This window comes from Rhinopithecus roxellana, chromosome 1 (assembly GCF_007565055.1).
Source record: "Rhinopithecus roxellana isolate Shanxi Qingling chromosome 1, ASM756505v1, whole genome shotgun sequence".
Taxonomy (NCBI): Eukaryota; Metazoa; Chordata; class Mammalia; order Primates; family Cercopithecidae; genus Rhinopithecus; species Rhinopithecus roxellana.
The window spans coordinates 174,596,299-174,617,602 of record NC_044549.1 but is presented as its reverse complement, the minus strand read 5'-3'; the positions used below and the strand labels follow the sequence as shown (position 1 = coordinate 174,617,602).

Here is a 21,304-nt window from a genome sequence, read left to right as displayed (position 1 = left end):
GTAGCTGGGACTACAGGCGCGCATCACCATGCCCAGCTAAATTTTGTATTTTTAGTAGAGACGAGGTTTCACCATGTTGGCCAGGATGGTCTCAATCTCTTGACCTTGTGATCTGCCCACCTCAACTTCCCAAAGTGCTGGGATTACAGACATGAGCCACCGCACCTGGTCTTTTTTATTATTCTTAAAACAGGTCCTGTGCTCTTTGCTTTGATGCCTGTTTGCAATATACTTCTTGGGTTTTTCATCACAAGCTTATGTTAATTGAGGAGTTTGGAGTTGAAGGAGGTAGTCTCCCTCAGTTAAAAATAAATTCTCTGGATTGAGGGAGTCAAGAGAGGTCTGTGGGTCTAATGAACACTGAGGATCAATTGCTGTGAGGATGTGGCTTTGTAGAATATCAGAAGGCTACATTTGGCCCAGACACTCTGAATTTCACTGTTTTCTGTCTCTGAAGCATAGTGCAGCAGCAGCAGCAGCAGCAGCAGCAGAGACAGGGCCTGTGCTAAGTTGAATCCCTCTAAATCAAGGTTTCAATCATCCTCCTTCCACTGAGCTAAAGTCCCCCATCTGACCTCACCCTGAGGCTTTTCTCCTTGTCCTTACATGTTTTCTTGATGTTCACTGTCTCTTAGAATGACATGGTGCCTCCATCTGGCTCTCCCCGATGACCAGAGGTGTCACAAGAGGCCTCTTCAAAGGGCTGCTCAGGCCTCTCCACCTAGGCAAATGATGCAAATGCCCATTTTTATGCTTCTGATCTATGAAAGGAAGAAGACATTCTGATGAGATTTGATTTCACTTGGATGGTTAAAGCAGAAGTAAGACCCAAGGTCTTTCTACTCTCAGATCTACAAAATTATGATTCTATTGTCCCTCCTCTTTACAGATAACTCTGCAGTGGAGGAAGGGTTCATAAGTTAAGAGCCTTTGTTAGAAATATTGGCTCATTTTATATTATAAACCATAATCTTCATCAGTAACATATGGGAATTTGGACAATAAGATCTATAATATTCACCTCATATCAAATGCAGAATTATTCTATCAAAAGTTTCTTACAACTTATAATGTATACTCGGCTTTTCAGAAGATGCAGTGGGGATTCTGGTGGAAATTTATTCTAAAAAATATTGTAAAACCAAAATATTTCAGAACTCCTCTACTTCTTAGCAAATGGTGCATTCTCCATTAGAATATTTGTTGGAGCATAGCAGGCAGTCAATAAATATTTGCCAAATGAAAGAATGAATGAATGACTATCAACTTGGGATGTTTTATACCCCAAGATCTAAAACATTAAGCACATGTTTTAATGATAGCAGTTCTCATTTGACCCTTACCATAAATCCCTGGTCTTTGCAAAAGACAAATGCAATCTTTCAAACATGTGAGCTTCTGCATCTGGGTGATTCAGAGTGGAAGGGGTTAATAAAGAATTGGATGCATCCATAGGATTTCTGTGAAGCACAAAAAGTACAGTGCCAGCAAAATCCCCTGAAGAGTAAACAAAACTTGGAACTGTTGCAAACAATAAATTGTCAATACCTTATAGAAGAAATAGATAATGAAAACTTATCATGCCTATAGTTAGTATCCTCTTTAAAAGAATTTACAGAGCCTATGAAATTAAATTCTGTGCACAGTTCTCTTAATTTGTCCTTAATTAAACAATACTCCATAAATGGTGCATTCAGTGACCAAATGTTCAGAGACAGCAAAATGGTGGGTCCCAAGCCATTAGGAATGAAATAAAGGCAGTCCCTGGAGAGTCTGCAAGAATCTGGTCTCTCTAAGTGACAACTGATGGTTTAGGAAAGATAATTAACTTTGCAATTACAAACTGCAGCTTTCACGAGTGCTGTTTTTCCCCCAGCATAATCTTTTAAATGTTGGATTATTTCCTGTAATATGAAATAGTTTGCTTAGAAAGGGGTAAAGCAAACAAATGCCCCACCTTAGGCTGCTGAGTTCATCAGGAATTAAGTCCTGATTGATTAATTTAATGGGTATTGTTTTTTATTTCTAATGTTAGATCAATATCCATTTAATGTGTGATGGCTATGCTGATTTTCAACACACTAATTTCATCAGGAAATTTATACAAATATCAAAACAATATATTGATTCTATACAAAATCAGAAAAATAGAACTTTTATTTTTTGTCAGAAAATAAATGTAAAATTCCTATTTAGTAAGTTAAGAGATAAAACTTTTAAAGAATCCTTATGCTGCTATAGATTTAGTAACCGTATGCCATTTTTTCCTGCTTAAGTGATTCTCTGAAAATCTCATTACTTTATTTATTATGGATTTTTAAATTACCTTAGTACCGGAATAATCCAGTTTTCTTTCTCCTCCCTCAAAGAATTCAGTCTACCCTAACTCTACCTGAACAACTTTTCTTAATGTCAACTGACACTATGCATTAGGCAAATGTTAATGACAAAGAATTGCTTTTTTTTTCTTTGAAAATCTGATCGTAGGAAGGCCACTTCATTGGGTCTTTGCAGACAGAAATTGTAAACTGTATAAATATCCTGAACTAATTTTAGAACCAAAATACCCATCTTCTCCTCAATATTATCCAGTTCATCTGATGGCCATGTCTTTCTCTTCTTTGTCTGATTTTTCTGATTATTTCTATTTCTACCTAGATGTGCCTGTCTGTATTTGTTCAGAGTGGTCCTATCACTCACAGCAAATACACCAGAAAATAGACTTTGAAAGTTGACTCACTCATGCAAATGCACAAATTGCCTTTTGTTTACACTATATAATAAAGCTGAAGAATTAGGAAGCATCTGAAAGATAAACTGGTTTTTATTTGGTACCTCAAAAAGAGAAAATTTGTAAGATCATCCCTTTGCCACTAGGCTTTTACATAATGTATTTAGGTTTTATTAGAAACCCTCATGTTGTTAAGCAATCTTTATACGTTCTCTGAACTTGGGCAGGATCACCCTTTCTCTCTCTCTTCCTTCTTTTCTTTCTTCCTTCTTTTATTCGAGCATCAAATACTTATTGAACTCTTATTACATACTGGTACTAAGCCTGAAACTATGTCTACAGAGATCTACACAACACACTCAAGGAAGTGGCCATTAACTGAAAGTTGAAGTTCTTTTGCTAGCAGATCTCATACAGATACAGCCACTGGGGACTTAGATAAATATAGAGAAGTGGACTGCTTCTCTTCCTGGAGGCTAACTTCTACACTGGGACAGAAAATCCAGGCAACTTTCCATGTCTAAGTCCATTTCCATGTCTGCTCAGCAAAATTCCCATCTCTTTCTAAGGAGAAGAGTAATGAATACAAATTATCTACCAGGCTCCTCGACAAAAGCCCATTTTCCTAAAAGATTGTGTTTGTTTCCACCTTAGTCAGCCTCCAAATTATAAGGATGCTCCTCCTTAATGCCTTTAACCTCTGATTCCTGCCATTTGTCCCTTCAAATTAACCTGGCTTTGGTCACTATGTTAAATTGTATCCTAATAGCATCTGTGTATCTCCTGGGCTCCCCAAGACTATCTCCATTTGTCTAATCATTGACTTCTCATTTCTCTTCTCCTTATTTCCTTCACCACTTTTTTGTTTAGCATCACACCTCATCCTCCACTTGAGTCTTCCCTTTTAGCCCTCTTATGTTGTCACCTGGTTTAAATTCGCTCTCCCAGCTCTGACCTTCTGACACACGCCCTCATGTCTCAAGAACTGTTTGGAACTACTCGGGAGGCTGAGGTGGGAGGGTGGCTGGAGCTGGGAAGTCAAGGCTGCAGTGAGATGAAATCGCACCACTATACTCCAGCCTGGGTGACAGAGCAGGACCCTCTCTAAAAAAAAAAAAAAAAAAAAGAAAAGAAAAAATGTTTGGAAACTATAGCATCACCCTGCCTCCAGGTTTCATGGAGTTTCTCAGCTGGCCTGGGCCAGATAATGAGTGTGGAAAGGGGATGAAGGAATGCATTATACATTCAACTGTGAACCCATAATCCAAAGCTTCACTGTCTTATTTTCAGACAAATATAGAAGTTTCATAACTGTTTTCTCTGTATTTATTCCTCCAACACTCACATTTATTATCTGCCATTTCAAGATGAATATATCTATGGACTTATTTTGGAATACATTGTTTTCCAACTCTAAATCATGCTATAAACCTTGTGCTTTATTCACTATATAAAGTAAGAGGGCTACATCCCAGGTGATCAGGAATGTATCATATTGCTATATTTCCTTGACAGCTATTATAGGATGTTGGTAGAGTGCTTCTCAAACTGTATCCAACAGATGCTCATTCTGCTTGATATCACTGTGCATTTTGCATGGAAAATTTTCCAGCAGCAAATATGGGAATCATGGGCTCAACAAAACTAAATAGGTACCTTTACTTCAGGACTCCCTGAATCTTCAATATGGTAATGTACTTACAGTACTCCAAGAGGAAGATAAAGGATATGGTACTTGACCATGAATGCTTTTTTTTTCTAAAGTGTCTTGAACAGCTAGTGTTAGTCCTCTGTGGAGCACGCATTTAGTGAAATACTGTTCCACAAAATGAAATTTTAAGCATTTAGAGAGTAAATAAAAGGCTTTCATAATTTAGTCCTCATTTTCCTTTCTATCTTATCTCATTTAACTTCCATAAATTTCTTGTTAAGAACTTTATATTCTTATTTTAAAAAAGGCCATTTATTATTTCAACACAACCTATGCTTTGCTAAACACCTGCTTTGCTCCTCTTTTTTCCCACTCTTCCATCTAGTCTTCTCCAGTTAAAATTGTTGCCCCTACAAAATGTCTCCTTATCCACAAAGCCTTGGTTTGTTACTTAACTACATGTGACTTTCCTGTATTCTCAAATTCTATAGTACCATTTTTTTAATGGAATATATCACAATCTGTTGGATATTGTTGCTAATGGTGACCTCATTTCCATTATCAGTTTCCAATTTTTTTAAAAAAGAATACTATTGTACGTTGAGTTATCACCATGAACTAGCCATTCTTTGAAGAATTTTATTCATTTATTAATTTAGTCATTAATTCATGTTAGGATGGGTTCAATTGGCCAAGCTAGATGGCTTCAATTTCAGCCAGCCATCATATTTGATGAGTATCAAGGCATGTTCTAGAGGTAAGAACATGTGTTTTCTGATACTGCTGTAAACAAGGTAGATAAAACACCTTCCCCCCATGAATTTTACATTTTAGTGCATGCAGATTATAAACATGTACACAAGGGAATAAATAAATGTTTTGGAGAGTGACGATATGTAGAAAATAAAACAGAATAAGAGTATGGAGAACAACAACAGAGATGGGATGATTACGTTAAGTTAGAGTGGTCAGGACATTTTATCTATGTTAGCAAATTGAAGTTCCATATGAGGCAAAGTTCCATAGATTGACCAAGATCATTTAGATCTTAAGTATTAGAGCAGGGCTAATGTATATGATTGCATAGGTCATGCACTGTAAACTCTAAAGAACAACATTCTTATCATTGTCTATGTGAGTGATGGCTCTACCAGTCTTTTTTTTTTTTTTTTTTTTTTTTTTTTTGGAGTTGGAGTCTCACTCTGTCACCCAGGCTGGAGTGCAGTGGCGAGATCTCAGCTCACTGCAACCTCCACCTCCCGGGTTCAAGCAATTATCTTATCTCAGCCTCCCCAGTAGGTGGGATTACAGGAGGACACCAGCACGCACAGCTAATTTTTGTATTTTTAGTAGAGATGGGGTTTTACCATGTTGGCCAGGCTGATCTCGAATTCCTGACCTCAAGTGATCTGCCTGCCTCAGCCTCCCAAAGTGCTGGGATTACAGGCATGAGCCAACATGTCTGGCCTCAGTCATGTTTTTATAGAGAAGCAGAACCACTAAGAGTGATGTGGAATAAGGAATTTATGATAGAGATTATACCTTAAGTACGGAGGAGAGCTTATTAAGAGTTCTATGGAAAGTCGTTGCTTCTTTGGGTGTGGAATGGAAATCACTGTAGGTAATAAGGGACAATGGTGGCTAAGAAAAGATTACATAAAATGGGAGAAAATTAGGACAGATAGGAAGCCAAGAACAAAATGGATCCCATAAAGACAAATTAGAACTCACGTCTGTGTCTCACTGCCTCCAACCTGAATGGAGTGAATAGTGTGCTACAAAAAGACCTGGAGCTTTTCACCAGGTGTGTGTACAAGCACCTGGGCCAGGTCTTGGAGAAGTTGAAGGAAGAGATTCCATGGGAATCAGAAGAGCTGCAAACTGGCTGTTGAGTTTTCCTATGAAGTGAGCCACAAGATGAGTGACACGTGAACAAGCTGCAACAGTTGCCCTACAGCAAAATTTGAGCATAATGGCTGCTGCTTCCACATCTTGCATGAATTTCTTCTGTGACTAACTCTAACCAGAATCAATAATTAGAGCAGAGATGGGCTTTAACTTCAACTTTGAGGCTTACAGAGTTACATGCTTTTGACAACACAGTATTGCCTCTTTCATGGAGGATATGTCTCATATTAATACATCTCATAATACCTACTGCAGAAAGTAAGTGCTTACTAAATATTTATCGAATAAATAATTCCCTGACCTGAAATTGACTCTAGAGAATAAAATTCTTAAATTCTCAGAGTGACTAGACTGTATTAAAGCACACAGGCTGGAAAAAATAGTCATTACCAGCGAAAAATAGAGTGATCTCTTTGTCACTGAAATACTTTGCTTCTAGGAGAGCAGGACTAAAGATCTCATTTCCAAACTTAAGCATTTGTTTGGTGACATTAATAGACCAGCATTACCTGGGGAAAGAAACTTCTGGGAATTTGTTAGAAATGAAAAATTTCCGGGTCTACTAAATCAGAAATTCTGGAGATAGGACCCAGCGATCTGCATTTGAATAACCCTTCAGGTAATTAGATATGCTCAAATTTGAGAATCACTAATCTAGAGATGCTAAATTCCTGGGCAAGTGAATAAAAGGAGAAGTTGAAGTAGGCCCTGTTTGGTGAATCTGCAAGTTTAGTGGGTAAGAGGAATGATAAGAGGAACCACCAAGTTGCAACTTTAGACAATTCAGGAGAGTCAGGCAAAAGTGGAAATGGTAGCAAGCAGCCATTTGGAGCAAGTGCATCATGAAGTTTCAAATAAGAAACAGTCATTCACTGGCAATGCTGGGGATTTCTCCAGTTGTATATGGCAGCTTCTTTTCCACACATGCTCATGGCAGGTGGGTTGCTAATTGCTTGTTACTTGGGCAATTTCTGGGTAAACCAATGAATCACATCATGGATTTCTACCCTTTTAATCACACATTTTATTATAAATGGTGACACAACCACACTGCCCTCTCCAGCTATGTGTGTTCATGTCTCTCCTTAGGAACTTCTCCCCAGATCAATGTATGATGGTAGGATAATATTTTGAAATGCTAATCGCCATAAAGGTTATTTTTTAGCCTTTATTTCCTGCTTGCTCCTGTGTCGCTATGCTCAAAGTTGAAGCCCTAATTCTCTGTGGCTTTTCTGTTCCATTATACTAAGACTTTAGGGCACCTTAGCAGATATGTTAAACAGTAGATAAAGATGACTGAGACATAGACAAGATATCTTAGTAAAAAACGCAAAAAGGAAAGAGATATTCCTGTGACTGAAGGTTGGAGATTTAAAAGGGAAGAAAGAGGGAAGACTGGGATAGAACTTTCATGTGGCTTCGATGGTGAAGAATAATCCAGAAAGAAATGGTTTGAGGCTATGGTTAGTTCTATAAGTGCAGGGAAAGCCTTGCAGAAGTATTCCAGGCCCCAAACCTGAAATAGAAAGAGCAGAGAGGTCAGGCCAGGTAGCTCATGTCTGTAATCCCAGTACTTTGGGAGGCTAATGTGGGGAATTGCTTCAGGTCAGGAATTCAAGACCAGCCTGGGCAACATAGTGAGACCCTTCTCTACAAAAAACTTAAAAATTAGCTGAGTGTGCTGGTGCATGCTTATAGTTCCAGTCACTTGGAAGGCTGAGTGGGAGGATGACTTGGGCCTAGGAATGCGAGGCAATAGTGAATTATGATCACACCACTGCACTCTGGCCAGGATGACAGAGCTAGACTATGTCTCAATAGAGAGAGAGAGAGAAAAGAAAGAACAGAGAGCTTCTAGGACAGCAGAAGTATGAGCAGTAACTCTGTAGACAAGTGGCCCATAACTAGTTCCACAACACCCCCTTCAAATACCTTGCCACTGTGCAAAACTCTACAAGTAGAACTCAGAAAATGACTAAGTTTAATTTTTCCTCTAAGCCTATGAAATGGGTTGATTTATGGCAAAGGCAGTACAATTTCTTTCAGATATAAGTATGTGAACTGAAGCTAATACTTTCTAAGACTGGGACTCTCGTCACTAAGATTATGTCTTCTCCATTACTTTATTTTGATAAACAATGTGCTGTGTAGGGAAGACCCATTATCCCGAAATGAACTTAAAAATTGCTAGATCAGCTGCTTTTAGAGGTGAATTGCCAGAAACAGGGGAAAGAAGAAAGAGGGGAGGCAAATGTAATCAGATTTCAGACTTAGCGATGATAACTGGTATATAAATTCTTATTTGGAAGGGCTAGATATCACTGTTACTCGGTGGTGCTCCGGCAGTGGTTTCACTTGATATTTGTCTCCCCTTAACCTAGTAGGAGAGTCAGGCTGTGAATACCATTACTTGTACATAGTGCAATACAGTATGTTTGTTTAGATATTAAGTTTAATCCACTGGTAGGATAGAGAAGAAAGTGATTAAATTTGGGGACTGGAGGATGTATGAGTCAGGGTCCCAGTACAAAACAGATGGGTCATTTAAAAGAGTAGCTCTGAAACAAACAAAAAGATGGTTGTAAAGAAATACAGGGCAAAGAACCCACATCCATGGCTCAGTAGAACCTGAGCTATTACACCCAAGATCCAAACAGGAAAGAAAGGGACCAGAGAAAGGAAAGGGTCCAGGGCCTGAAGGGAAAAAGATGTAGAATCAGAGAACTCGAGAGGAACAGTATGCTTCATTTGAGAGACACAGCCAGAGATGAGTTCACAGGAAGGATGCTGGGTATACATCCTTAGGCCTTACCCTCCTACCTATTTCAGTCTTCGCTTAGGAGTCCCCATATGCTGAACCCAGCCTGAAGTTAAAGGACTTAGGAGCCCAGTTGATGTAGCCCATGAAGTCAACCTTTTCAGGCTGAGGCCAGGCAGGGTTGAAAAAGTGGATCTGGAGGAACAAACAGAGGTTACATGAGTGAGAAATGGTGTCTCAGAGAAGGTGATGCCTGAACAATTTGAAGGAGCCATAGAAGTCTGCCAGGTATAGAACGGAAGGAATTACTTAGGTTTGCTTCCCAAGTTGGTTTTCTCTTGCTACAATTCTGACATTTTCTAAACACATTTTCACTCATTAGAATAGGATGTAAGCAGTATGCTGGGTTTTACCCAGCAACATTTGATTTCTTAAGTTAGTTCTTATATCAATATCTTGTCACCTGCTGTTATGGGTTGAATTGTGTCCTCCAAAATGATAGTGAAGTTCTAACCCCTAGTACCTGTCAATTTAACTCTACTTAGACATAGGATCTCTGTAGATGATCAAGTTAAGATGAGGTCAGTAGGGTGGGTCCTAATCCAGTATGACCGGTATCCTTACAAAAAGGGGAAATTTGGGCAGAGACAGAAATGCACACAGGGAACACTAGATGAAGTTGAAGGCCTAGATTGGGGTGATATGTCTACAAGCAAAGCCAGAGATTGCTAGTAAACTACCAGAAGCTAAAGCAGGAGGCATGGAACAGATTCACCCTCACGGTCCCTCACAGCCTCAGAAGGAACCATCCCTGCTGACCCTTTGATCTTGCCTCCAGGCATTCAGAACTATGAGACAGTACATTTCTTTTGTTTAAACCACCTAGTTTGTGGTACTTTTTTATAACAGCACTAGCAAATTAACTCACCTGTCAGTAACATATCCTCTTATCCTCTATAATTCTTCTTCTCTGCTACAAAACACATATGTCAATGATGGAAAAACCGCTCCTCTTTATACAAAACAATATAAAGTATCAGAAGATATATTATATTTAACAAGGTTATATTTCCAACAGAGGTCAATTTATGATGAAACCAATAAAACTTAAGCCTTGAGACTCTCAATTATCTCAACCCATTCTGAGGCCCAGGATCTAATTTTTATATTCTTAATTTAAACTCTTTTTCTAAAAGAGGGTACCCTGGTTATTTGGACTCCACAGAACCCGTGTCTGCCCTTTATCTTAACCTCTGTTGTTGTGACCCCCAATCCCAGCTAGTGATGCAACATAGTTGTGTATGTGTTTGTATCCTAATTCAGTTCTATCATGCTTTCAAATTCATTGTTCTTGTAATCAACAACCATTAAAAATAAACTCAAAGGAAGGAGTAACAAACAAAAAGAACAAACAACTTTGAGAGTCCTTGAACACAGAGTGTCCTAGGCCCAGTGGGATTCCAAAATGAGGACAAGAATCCTTCTCTAGTCTGCACCAAATGGTGATTTATAGTTTTAATTTTTTTTTCTTTTCTTTTTTTTCTTTACCTGAGGGTTCTTGTTTCAGGTGAATTACCTCAGGGAGAAAGCCCATTTTTGATACTCCTAATCTCCCAGTATTTTTTCTAGGTTGTGAAACCTCAATTGCTTTGGAGAGAAGATGGATTAAAATTACAATTACATTCATTAGCATATCTAAATGGAAGCATCCTGCCTTACTGTATGTACTCATTAAGAGTAAGCATCAACAGCATTTCAGAATTTGCTGCATTAATTAGATGATGGAATCGTGCACATCCTTAGTACTTCTGCACAGGATGGAAGGAGCCTCAGGGCTATGACCTGACTTGGCCATGGCTCTAGGGGGTTTTCTGTCTCTGTAATTTATATACCCCTTCACAATATAGGCCCTGCTCTGATCTGTCTTTAAAATAACCATCTTCAGGTTTCATAATTATGTACTCAAACTTAAATCCTATTTTAGAAGAAGAACAGATATCTCTCAAATAACTCCACATGGAGTTGAGCACATCGGCTGAGGTATTGGTGAGATCACCGCAGAAAAAGAAACCTCATTTATTTTTTTTCCTTTTGCTCTGGACAGCAACATCCTGGCACTTTTCCAAGCCGTGCTGACTAATGGGAAGTTGTAGAGTTCATGTACACCTTCTAATATTTGGCTTTGCAAATGTTCTGTGTGACTTCTGCTCAGCATCGTGGTGAACCACTTATTCCTCAGTCCTCATGCTTCCATATGAACAGCACGCTACTTGAGAAACCCTATAGTCCCCTTTCCACTCCCTTACTCCTTCCAAGTCTGGGGAGGAGAACTCATTTGATTGGTGAACTTGGGAAAAGGAATGAAGAAGTCTTGGAGCAGTGCCTTCCTTCCTCTCTGTTTGGAATCCACTCGTCTATAGAGGGTAATTGTTCTGTCTGTTCTCTGCCATGCAATCAGTATCCACAGGTTATAAAGACCTCATGTTTTCAGCCATATCTATGACTACATGTATAAGTCTGTTTGGGATCATCCCCCAAAATAGGCTGCCAACAATTTCCTCCTCTTCCTGCACATGCTTGCCTATTTTTCCATCAAGAATTAAAATCTATTTCCCCACTTATTAAATTAAATCCAGGCTAGAATTCTGATTTATTTACACTAACAAAGTACCATGCTACTGATGCTTTATGAGTTCTAGGTCTAGACCTTAAAAGGCCTGACAGCTTCCATTTTTTCCCCTCAGGGAATCTATTTGCCATGTTGTGTGGAAATCCAGCCTGTCTTGCCAAAGACACAAGGAGTGTGAGAGGAAGTTCCACATGAAGGGACCATGTAGAGGACAACCAAAGCATCATGGCCAAATCCAGCCCTAAGGCTCCAGACACGTAAGGCAGCCCTCTTGGGCCACCCAGCCTAGCCTGTCTGCTACCTGAATGCAGACAATATGAATATCTCCATCAACACCACGTGGAGTAGAACAGCCCAGTCAACCTATGGAGTCATCAGAAGTAATGAAACATTAACACTCTAAGCTTTCTAATTTGTTACATAGCAATAGATAACTCATTGTTTTTGCAAATTCATGAAATTTTAGAGATGATAACTCAGCAAGCCCACTTGGGTACAAACTTAAATCATATTCTCCAAATAGCTTTATTAGTAATTAAGATGGTAGTTTAATGTCCATCTTCTACTCCTGGGTCTGCTCATCTATTGAGTCAGAACTCTGGAGAGGAGAACTGACTAAGACTCCTTAACTAGAAAATACTTATTTTTTTTAAATCTACCTAAAAACCTGTGTGTCCGCTAAGAGTCAGCCCAAATGTCACTTTGAAAATAACTTACTTGATGCAGATCCGTCCTCTCTGTATTTTCCCAGAGTGTGACTTCATCACAGCACATGTTTGCACTTTGTGTTTGACATTACTCAACACTCATTGAAGTCAGGGGATAGGTTTTATCTGAATTTACCTCACCACCCTCACAAACATGCCTAATCCAACGTTACATTTGATAAACACTTATTTTGTGTAATACCTGAGAAAATTTGTCTGCTTTGCTTCAGTTAAGAGTATGAAGCTGCTTCACTCTCCCAATTCTTGTTTTTCTAAAAGGTTTTTTTTTTTGATGTTTTGGTCTTTATACAAAACAATATAAATTGCCAGAGTACATATTATACATATTTGGTGTACAGTTTGGTGATGTGGAAAGAGCACTAGCTTTTGGATGAAGTTAAGTTTCAAACTTATTTCTGGTAGTTTTTGCTTATGTGGAATTGAGTGACCACTTTCCATTTCTGAGCTCTAATCTCCTCATTGTAAGACAGGAATAATTATTGATAGACTTCCAGTAATAGAGTTTTTAAACAGTTTTATTGAGATATAGCTCACATACCATACAATTTACCCATTTAACATGTACAATCACCACAATCTCACAATCTGATTTTGAAATATTCCTGTGACCCCATACCCATTAGCAGCCACTCCCCATTTCCCCATTTCTCTTAACACTGAGCAACCACTAATCTACTTTCTGTCTCTATACAATTGTCTATTATGATAATTTATAAACATTCAATCCTACAATATATGATATTTTGTGACCATATATATATATATATATATATATATATATATATATTTTTTTTTTTTTTTTTTTTTTTTTTGAGACAGAGTGTCACTCTTTCTGCAGGCTGGGGTGCAGTGGCACAATCTCAGTTACTGCAACCTCTGACTCCTGGGTTCAAGTGATTCTCCTGCCTTAGCCTCCCAAGTAGCTGGGACTACAGGCATGTGCCACCATGCCCAGCTAATTTTAGTATTTTTAGTAGAGATGGAGTTTAACCATGTTGGTCAGGATGGTCTCGATCTCTTGACCTCGTGATTCGCCTGCCTCAGACTCCCAAAGTGCTGGGATTACAGGCATGAGCGCCCAACCCTGTGACCATGTTTTTTCACTTAACAGAATGCTTTCAAGTTTCATCATGTAGCATGTGTTAGTATTTCATTCAATTTTACTGCTGAATAATACATTGTTGTGTGGTTACAGGACATTCTTGTCGTCCATTTATCAGTTGATGGACATTTGGGTGGTTTCCGCTATTTGACTGTTATAAGCTGTGCTTCCATGAACATTTGTGTATAAGATTTTACGTGTACATATGTTTCATTTCTTGTAGATATATACGTAGGATTACATACATAGGAGTGGAATTGTAGTATATGAGTGTTCCTGTTTCTCCTCATCAACACTTATTATTGTCTGCATTTTGGCTCTAGTCATTCTAGTGGATGTGAAGTGGTAGGGGCATACCATCACGATAGTGTGGGTTCAGTCCCAGACCACCATGATAAAGTGAATATTGCAATAAACTAAGTCACACAATTTTCTTGGTTTCCTGGTGCATATAACATATATGTTTACACTATTCTGTAGTCCATGAAGTGTATAATAGCATTATAGCTACCCCTTTTACTTGAACACTAAGAGGCCATCGTAGGATTACTAATTGGCCTTATTTCAATATTGTGTCCCAGAGAAAGAGAGAAACGGAGAACAGCTTGTCAGTAGAGCAGTTGGCACACATACAACATTTGTCAATAAAGTTTCCTGTCCTGTATGGGTGGTTCCTGGTGTCCCCAAACCATTACAATAGTAACATCAAACATGACTGATTACAGATCACCATAACAGATAGAATAATAATTTAAAAGTTCATAATATTGCAAGAAATACAAAAATATGATACAGAGATATAAAGTGAGCTTTTGGAAAAATAGTGTCAATAAACTTGCTGGATGAAGGCTTGCCACAAATCTTTGAAGAAACATAAAGCAAAACACAGTAAAATGAGTGAGGTATGCCCTCTATTTTATTGTGGTTTTGATTTGTATTTCCATAATGAATAATTATGTTGATTATCTTTTCATGTGCTTATTATCATTCACAGATTTTTTTCTGGAGAAACATCTATTTGTATCTGTTGCCTATTTTAAAAATTGGGTTATTTGCTTTTTTATTGTTGAGTTGTAAGATTTCTTAATTTATTCTAGATATAATTCTCCTATTAGATAAACAATTTGCAAACATTTCTTCACACTCCATAAGGTATCTTTGCACTTTCTTGATGGTATCCTTTGAGGCACAAAAGTTTTTAATTATGGCAAATTCTAATTTGTCTATTTTTTCTTTTGTCACTATTGTTTTGGTGTTGTATTTTGCCTAACTCATGTTCATAAAAATTTATTTCTCTGTTTTATTCTAAGAGTTGTATGGTTTTAGCTCTTAGAACCCATTCTGAGGTAATTTTTTGAGGAAAAGGTCCAACTTCATTCTTTTGCGTGTGACTATCCAGTTATCCAACACCATTTGTTGTAAAGATTATCATTTCCTCATTGAATTATCTTAGCACCCTTGTAAAAAAATCAATTGACAGTAAATATGAGGGTTTATTTCTGGACTTTCAATTATGTTCCATTACATGACTCTATTTTAGATTTATACTGACATTGTTCCAGTGAAATTCTCTTTTCTTTTTTGTGCTATGATTGTTATACATATTATGTCCATATATCTTTTAAGTACAATACATTGTTATGATAGTGTTTTCTAAATAAATTCCAAAGAGACATGAGAACAAGTATATATATTTTAGGAGATTGTCACATTCATCTTCTTATTTATCTTTTTCATCCCTTCATTTATTCCTGTGGATATTAGTTAAAGCCTGGTATTCTTTTCTTACTCCAACATAACTATGCTCCTGCTCCTTACTCCAATATAACTGTGCTGGTATCATCAAGTATACTATATATGCTATAAGCCCAACAATACAATTATATACATATTGTTTTATGCTACATCATTATCTTTACTACCATGCTTTCTCTTTTCATGTCTGAAGACCTTTCTTTAGACTTTCTTGTAAGACAGATTTGCTAGCAACAGATTCTCTCAGTTTTTGTTTATCTTGGAATGTATTTGTTTCACTTTCATTTTTTAAAGATAATTTTGTTAGAGATTCTTGGGGTTGAACATTGTTTAATTGTTAGTGATTCTTTTCTTTTCTGTGGAAGTTTTATTTGAGGTTCGGGGTGCATGTGCAGATTTGTTACATAGGTCAACTAACGTCATGGGGGTTTGTTGTACAGATTATTTCATCACCCATGTACTATGACTAGTATCCGATAACTAATTTTTCTGATCCTCTCCCTCCTCCTACCCTTCACCCTTACATAAAACTCAGTGTCTGTTGTTGCCCTCTTTCTGTCCATGAGTTCTCATCATTTAGCTTCTACTTACAAGTAAGAACATGTGGTATCTTGTTTTATGTTCCTATGTTAGTTTCCTATGGATAATGGCCTCCAGCTCCATCCATGTTCCCATGAAAGACATGATTTCACTCTTTTTTATGGCTGCATGGTATTCCATAGTGTAGACATGCCACATTTTATTTATTCGATCTGCCATTGGTGGGCATTTGGGTTGATTTCATATCTTTGAACTTTTAGCATTTTAAATTGCCTTTTGACATCCATTGTTTCTGATGAAAAGTCAACTAGTAATCTTTAGGTATCACTTTTACATGATGATCACTTTTATCTCTTCCTCCTTTCAAAATTTGCTCCATGTTTTTAATCTTTCAACATTTTAACTATGATGTATAGATATAGTTGTGGGTATATAGGTGTGTATTTCTTTACATTTGTCTTACTTAGAGTTTCTTGAACTTCGGGGTATGTGCAGATTAATGTTTTTCATCAAATTTAGGAAAATTTCAGCCTTTCTTACTCCAGATATTTTTATTTGTACTTTCCCTCTCCGCCCTCCTAGTGGTATTCCCATTAAACTTATGTTAGTGCACTTGAAAATGTCTCATATTTCTCTGGGACTCTGCTCATTTTTATTTATTCTTTTTTTCCTCTGTGTTCTTCAGATTGCATAATCTCTATTGATCTATCTTTAGGCTCTCTAGTTCTCTTTTCTGCCAGCTCCAATCTACTGTCAAGCCCCTCTAGTGATTTACAATTTTGCTTATTTACTCTCCAACTACACAATTACCATTTGACTCATTTAAAAAATATAATAATTTTATCTTTTTTTCTATTCTCTTTTTGAGAAGACATTATTACCTCATCAAGATATGAAGAGATATACCTTTCTTTTATGCTTTAAGCATAGTTTCCTTTAGTTCTTTAAACATGTTATAATGGCTACTTTTATGTCTTTTTAAAATCTGACATCTTGTTCCTTTCACAGGCAGCTTCCGTTCCCTGCTTTTTTTCTGTGTATGAGTCACACTTTCCTATTTATTTGTATGTCTCATAATTTTTTACTGGAAACTAGACATTTTAGTTAATGTATTGTAGATATTTTGGTTATTGACTTTCCTGTTGCAGGAGTTGTTACTGTGTTTGCTTGACCGCTTGTTTATTTGTTTAGTAACTTAGATGAACTAAATCTGTGAAGTCTATTTCCATAGTGTGCCGTCTTATTTACACGTTTCTCCTCAGAGGGTGCAGCCTTGGGCATGTGTACAGTCATGATCCTGCCTGCCACACCCCCACACCTTCAGTGGTGATAGTGATTTTATCCTGGCTTTCGGATTGTCTCTTTGCCTGATTTTCCTGTTAAGCTTCTGGCTGGTCTGCCTGTATTGGTATCACACCCAGCTCTTAGTGTCGCTGAATTACTAGCTTATTGCTCTATTGTTTTCAACAATGCCTGGGGCATGAGTTGCTCCATTGTCCAATCCAATTAAACATGGGTTTGCACAGGTATTCTTTGTGGCCGGTCTTTGAGACTTTCTCAGATCACTAGAGTGTTCCTCTTAGTTAACTCTTTTCTTATAATAAGACCAGCTTCTGGCTGGTCTCCATTTCACTTGTTGCTATCATGCAGCTACTAGACTTCTTTTAATTTCTCATCACTAAAATCTCCACTATTGACCGGGCGCGGTGGCTCAAGCCTGTAATCCCAGCACTTTGGGAGGCCGAGACGGGTGGATCACGAGGTCAGGAGATCGAGACCATCCTGGCTAACACAGTGAAACCCCGTCTCTACTAAAAAATACAAAAAACTAGCCGGGCGAGGTGGCGGGCGCCTGTAGTCCCAGCTACTCGGGAGGCTGAGGCAGGAGAATGGCGTAAACCCGGGAGGCGGAGCTTGCAGTGAGCTGAGATCCGGCCACTGCACTCCAGTCCGGGCGACAAAGCGAGCCTCCGTCTCAAAAAAACAAAAACAAAAACAAAAACAAAAACAAAAACAAAAAACTCCACTATTTTCAACAATTACCTAAGATTTGAACTTCCCTATGCTCTACTCCAAATAAAGCTGGTTACTTTATGGAGAGCTATGGACCTCTCTGCTCTTACAGCCTGCCCTCCCCGTGGACAGAACATCAGGATTATTGCTCTGGGGTTAAAAAATGGAAAGTGGCCAGCTTCTTTAGGGGTGACATCCTTACTCTATTAGGGGGTCATTGGTTCTAGGAGGTGTCTCTATTGGTGAACTGACACAAGAGCAAATAGGTCTCAATACTCTTAAGTTGCACACATACTGGACAAAACTCCACCACACAAGTGGGGACTGGTCAGAAAAAGGGAGCCCTAGACCTCCAGGCCACACTTGCCTTGAACACAGCTTCTGCCAGCTAAAGCTTGGAGAGAGGAAAAATGCTGGTGTCCTGATGCTCCAGGGAAGAAGTCATGGCCCTAGACTGAAAGCTAAGAGGAGGCATAGCCCTGTGATTTTATTTAAAGTCACCAGGAGTAGAGCTGCCACCACACTCAACTGGAGTCAGGTGGGGCTAGGGCAGGGAAGAGATCTGGTCATGGTTCAGTGTCACAGACTTCCTATTTTTACCAAGATTTGGTAATTTTTTCTTGAATAAAATGTTTCTCCATTTTCTGCAAGCTCTTAGCATAACATTTCTAGAGACTTTAATTTTTTTCTTAAAAAAAACTTCGACCAGGTAGGTTGTTCCACTGAGGAGGGCATCTACACAGCTCCTCACATCGCCACTTCAATTTTGTAATAGATTTATGTTTAGCTTAGTATAAGTTCAATATTTTTCCAAAGTCTTGCTGAGAATGGAAATTTTGTATTCATTTAAATCTTAATGCAAATGTGATGCATTCTTTTTCTTTCTATCTATACATTGTTAGAGTCAAGAATATGAAATCTTCAAAGATCATAAACAGATTGACCAATTAAAAATTGGGGGAATTTAGCCAGGTGTGGTGTTACATGCATGTAGTCCCAACTACTCAGGGGGCTGAGGCAGGAGGATCACTTAAGCCAAAGAGTTTGAGGCTGTAGTGAGCTATGATGGTGCCACTGCATTCCGGTCTGAGCAAGAGAATGAGACCACACCTCTGAAAAAAAAAAAAAAAACAAAAAAAACTGGAAGGAAATATCCAGAGATATATAGAGGAAGAATATCATTATCCTCACAGAAATGATGTAATTTATAATGCTAAAGTAAACTACATAAAACTGAATTAATCTAAGTTCCAGTCTAAAACTGAGATACACTTTAAAAATTAACCCAACATTTAATTTGAAATGCAACTTAAATTGGAAATGTGGAAAGAGGATATCATTTGATATAATCATGTTTTTAAGTTCTTGTACCTTCATATCTATTTCTTTTATGTAAGTTAGGTTCTCAGGCTCTCTGGGACATTCTCTGAATGTCCTCCTTCTTACCTTTATTCCCCGCCCCCACCCCCCCCCCACACACACACACAACCCAATCTGCATTGGCTTTTGTCTTCTCCTCTCTAGTTTTTTCCTATTTGTATCTGTTAATCTCCCTTCTGCCACTAACTCTCTGTTTTCAATTTTCAGTGACTTACTGTTCTCTCTCTCAATTCCTTTCATGATTCTCCACAAGAAACACTCAGAATCCAAGTTAGCAGACACAGATTTCTTGTTAACAGTGTTGTGGGAAAAAGATATTTTGAATACTTAGATGTTAAGTTTTTGTTTTCTATTCACTAGAAGAAAAGATTGCCAATACTAAAATCCTTCTGTATTAGTAAAAATGGCAATCATGGAATAAAGAGCTGGTACCCTCACATGGAATACTGCCAACAAACATCTTTGTTTTAACTTTTCTTACTTATTCTGTTCTTAGCCATTTTCAAAAACTAAGATGTCTTACCAGACACTTCAATAGTATATATTTCATAAAAATTAAATTAAATAACTAGCATATAAGTCACTTCTTTAGTAGCTGCTCAATAAATGTTAATTTTCTTTCTATTTTCTGCTTACTACTGGGCAATTGAGCCCGTGCATACAGAATAGGAAAGTGCCACACTCCCTTCTGTAGGCTTCTACTGGTTCCTTTTGATTTTCCTGAACATATGAAAATATGCCTAGAATGCTGGCAATGATTTTCTAGGATTAGCAGTTGAGAAAAGAATCTTCTGACAGTGGCTTAGGGTTATTCACTAACATATTTACTGTACAGATGTACATTGGTAGATTTCAAGCAAGAACTGATGCAGTGTTCCACATTTGCATTAATTAACACAACACTGGCAAGTGGCACTGTTCATAATTTTAAAAATATTTTAACTCACTATTGTTTATATCGACCTCTTAAAAATATAAAATGGAAATATTTTCCTTACCAAGATGGTTTTTCCTCTGCATTATGAGCATTCTGTTTTTTTTCCATTGATGGTTTTCTTCTGTTTTGTCTCATAAAGTTAAAAATTAAATATAGAGAATGATAGATAATAGATAGTTAGCTTATAGGTAGATAGACAGATAGACAGACAAACTTATTTTGAAGTTCTGAAACACTATTTCTATATAAAATACTGGTATCTAAAGTCTAGTCTGGGCTGTAGAATTTCTGTTCCCCAAATGTACACAGAGTAGTATCTATGAAGAAAGTTGGCCTAGACTCCACAGAGGTATGAAAACAACCTATTATATGTAGACCATCACCACTACCATTATCAATGCTACTGCCACTGCCATCACCACCACCACTAACTCGAACCCCTATCTCACACCAAGTAAGTCGCTGCATAAAGATGACTCAAGGGAAACCCTCTTGTCAAATGCATAGTCTGTATCTGTCTAGCTCAGCTAAAGTGGAGAAACGCCAGTTATCTGGTTCAACTTGATCAGTGGAGGCAATCAAATATGTATTATATACATGTCTGAAGGATCTTGCTTGGCTTTGATAGTTGACATATCTCTACTTCAATACAATATAATGTGCCATGAAAATTTCCCCTACATGGCCGGGCGCGGTGGCTCAAGCCTGTAATCCCAGCACTTTGGGAGGCCGAGACGGGCGGATCACGAGGTCAGGAGATCGAGACCATCCTGGCTAACATGGTGAAACCCCGTCTCTACTAAAAATACAAAAAAACTAGCCGGGCGAGGTGGCGGGCGCCTGTAGTCCCAGCTACTCAGGAGGCTGAGGCAGGAGAATGGCGTGAACCCGGGAGGCGGAGCTTGCAGTGAGCGGAGATTGAGCCACTGCACTCCAGTCTGGGCGACAGAGCGAGACTCCGCCTCAAAAAAAAAAAAAAAAAAAAAAAAAGAAAATTTCCCCTACATTTCTTCCAAAATATTTTGAGAGAATATTGGAGAATTTATGAAAAAAATTTGGATTCAAATGGTATATTCTATCTATATGTAGCTGGAAGGTGAAGGAGCTATCAGGGAAGAAAATTAGAATCTAGGATAGAAGCAATAAAAAAGGAAGGTGCTGTGAAAATCTTA

General features: G+C 38.1%; 1 long non-coding RNA gene across 2 annotated transcripts in view; it reads left to right on the top strand.

The window, feature by feature from the left end:
• Positions 1 to 21,304, top strand: part of LOC115898391 — a 196,749-nt gene that overhangs the window by 84,075 nt on the left and 91,370 nt on the right. The window contains exon 2 of one of the 2 annotated variants that reach the window (XR_004058130.1): positions 11,793 to 11,934. This is a non-coding gene — a long non-coding RNA (uncharacterized LOC115898391). Of the gene's footprint in view, positions 1 to 11,792; positions 12,058 to 21,304 lie in introns of both variants that reach the window. The other variant, XR_004058128.1, reaches the window with a different exon arrangement.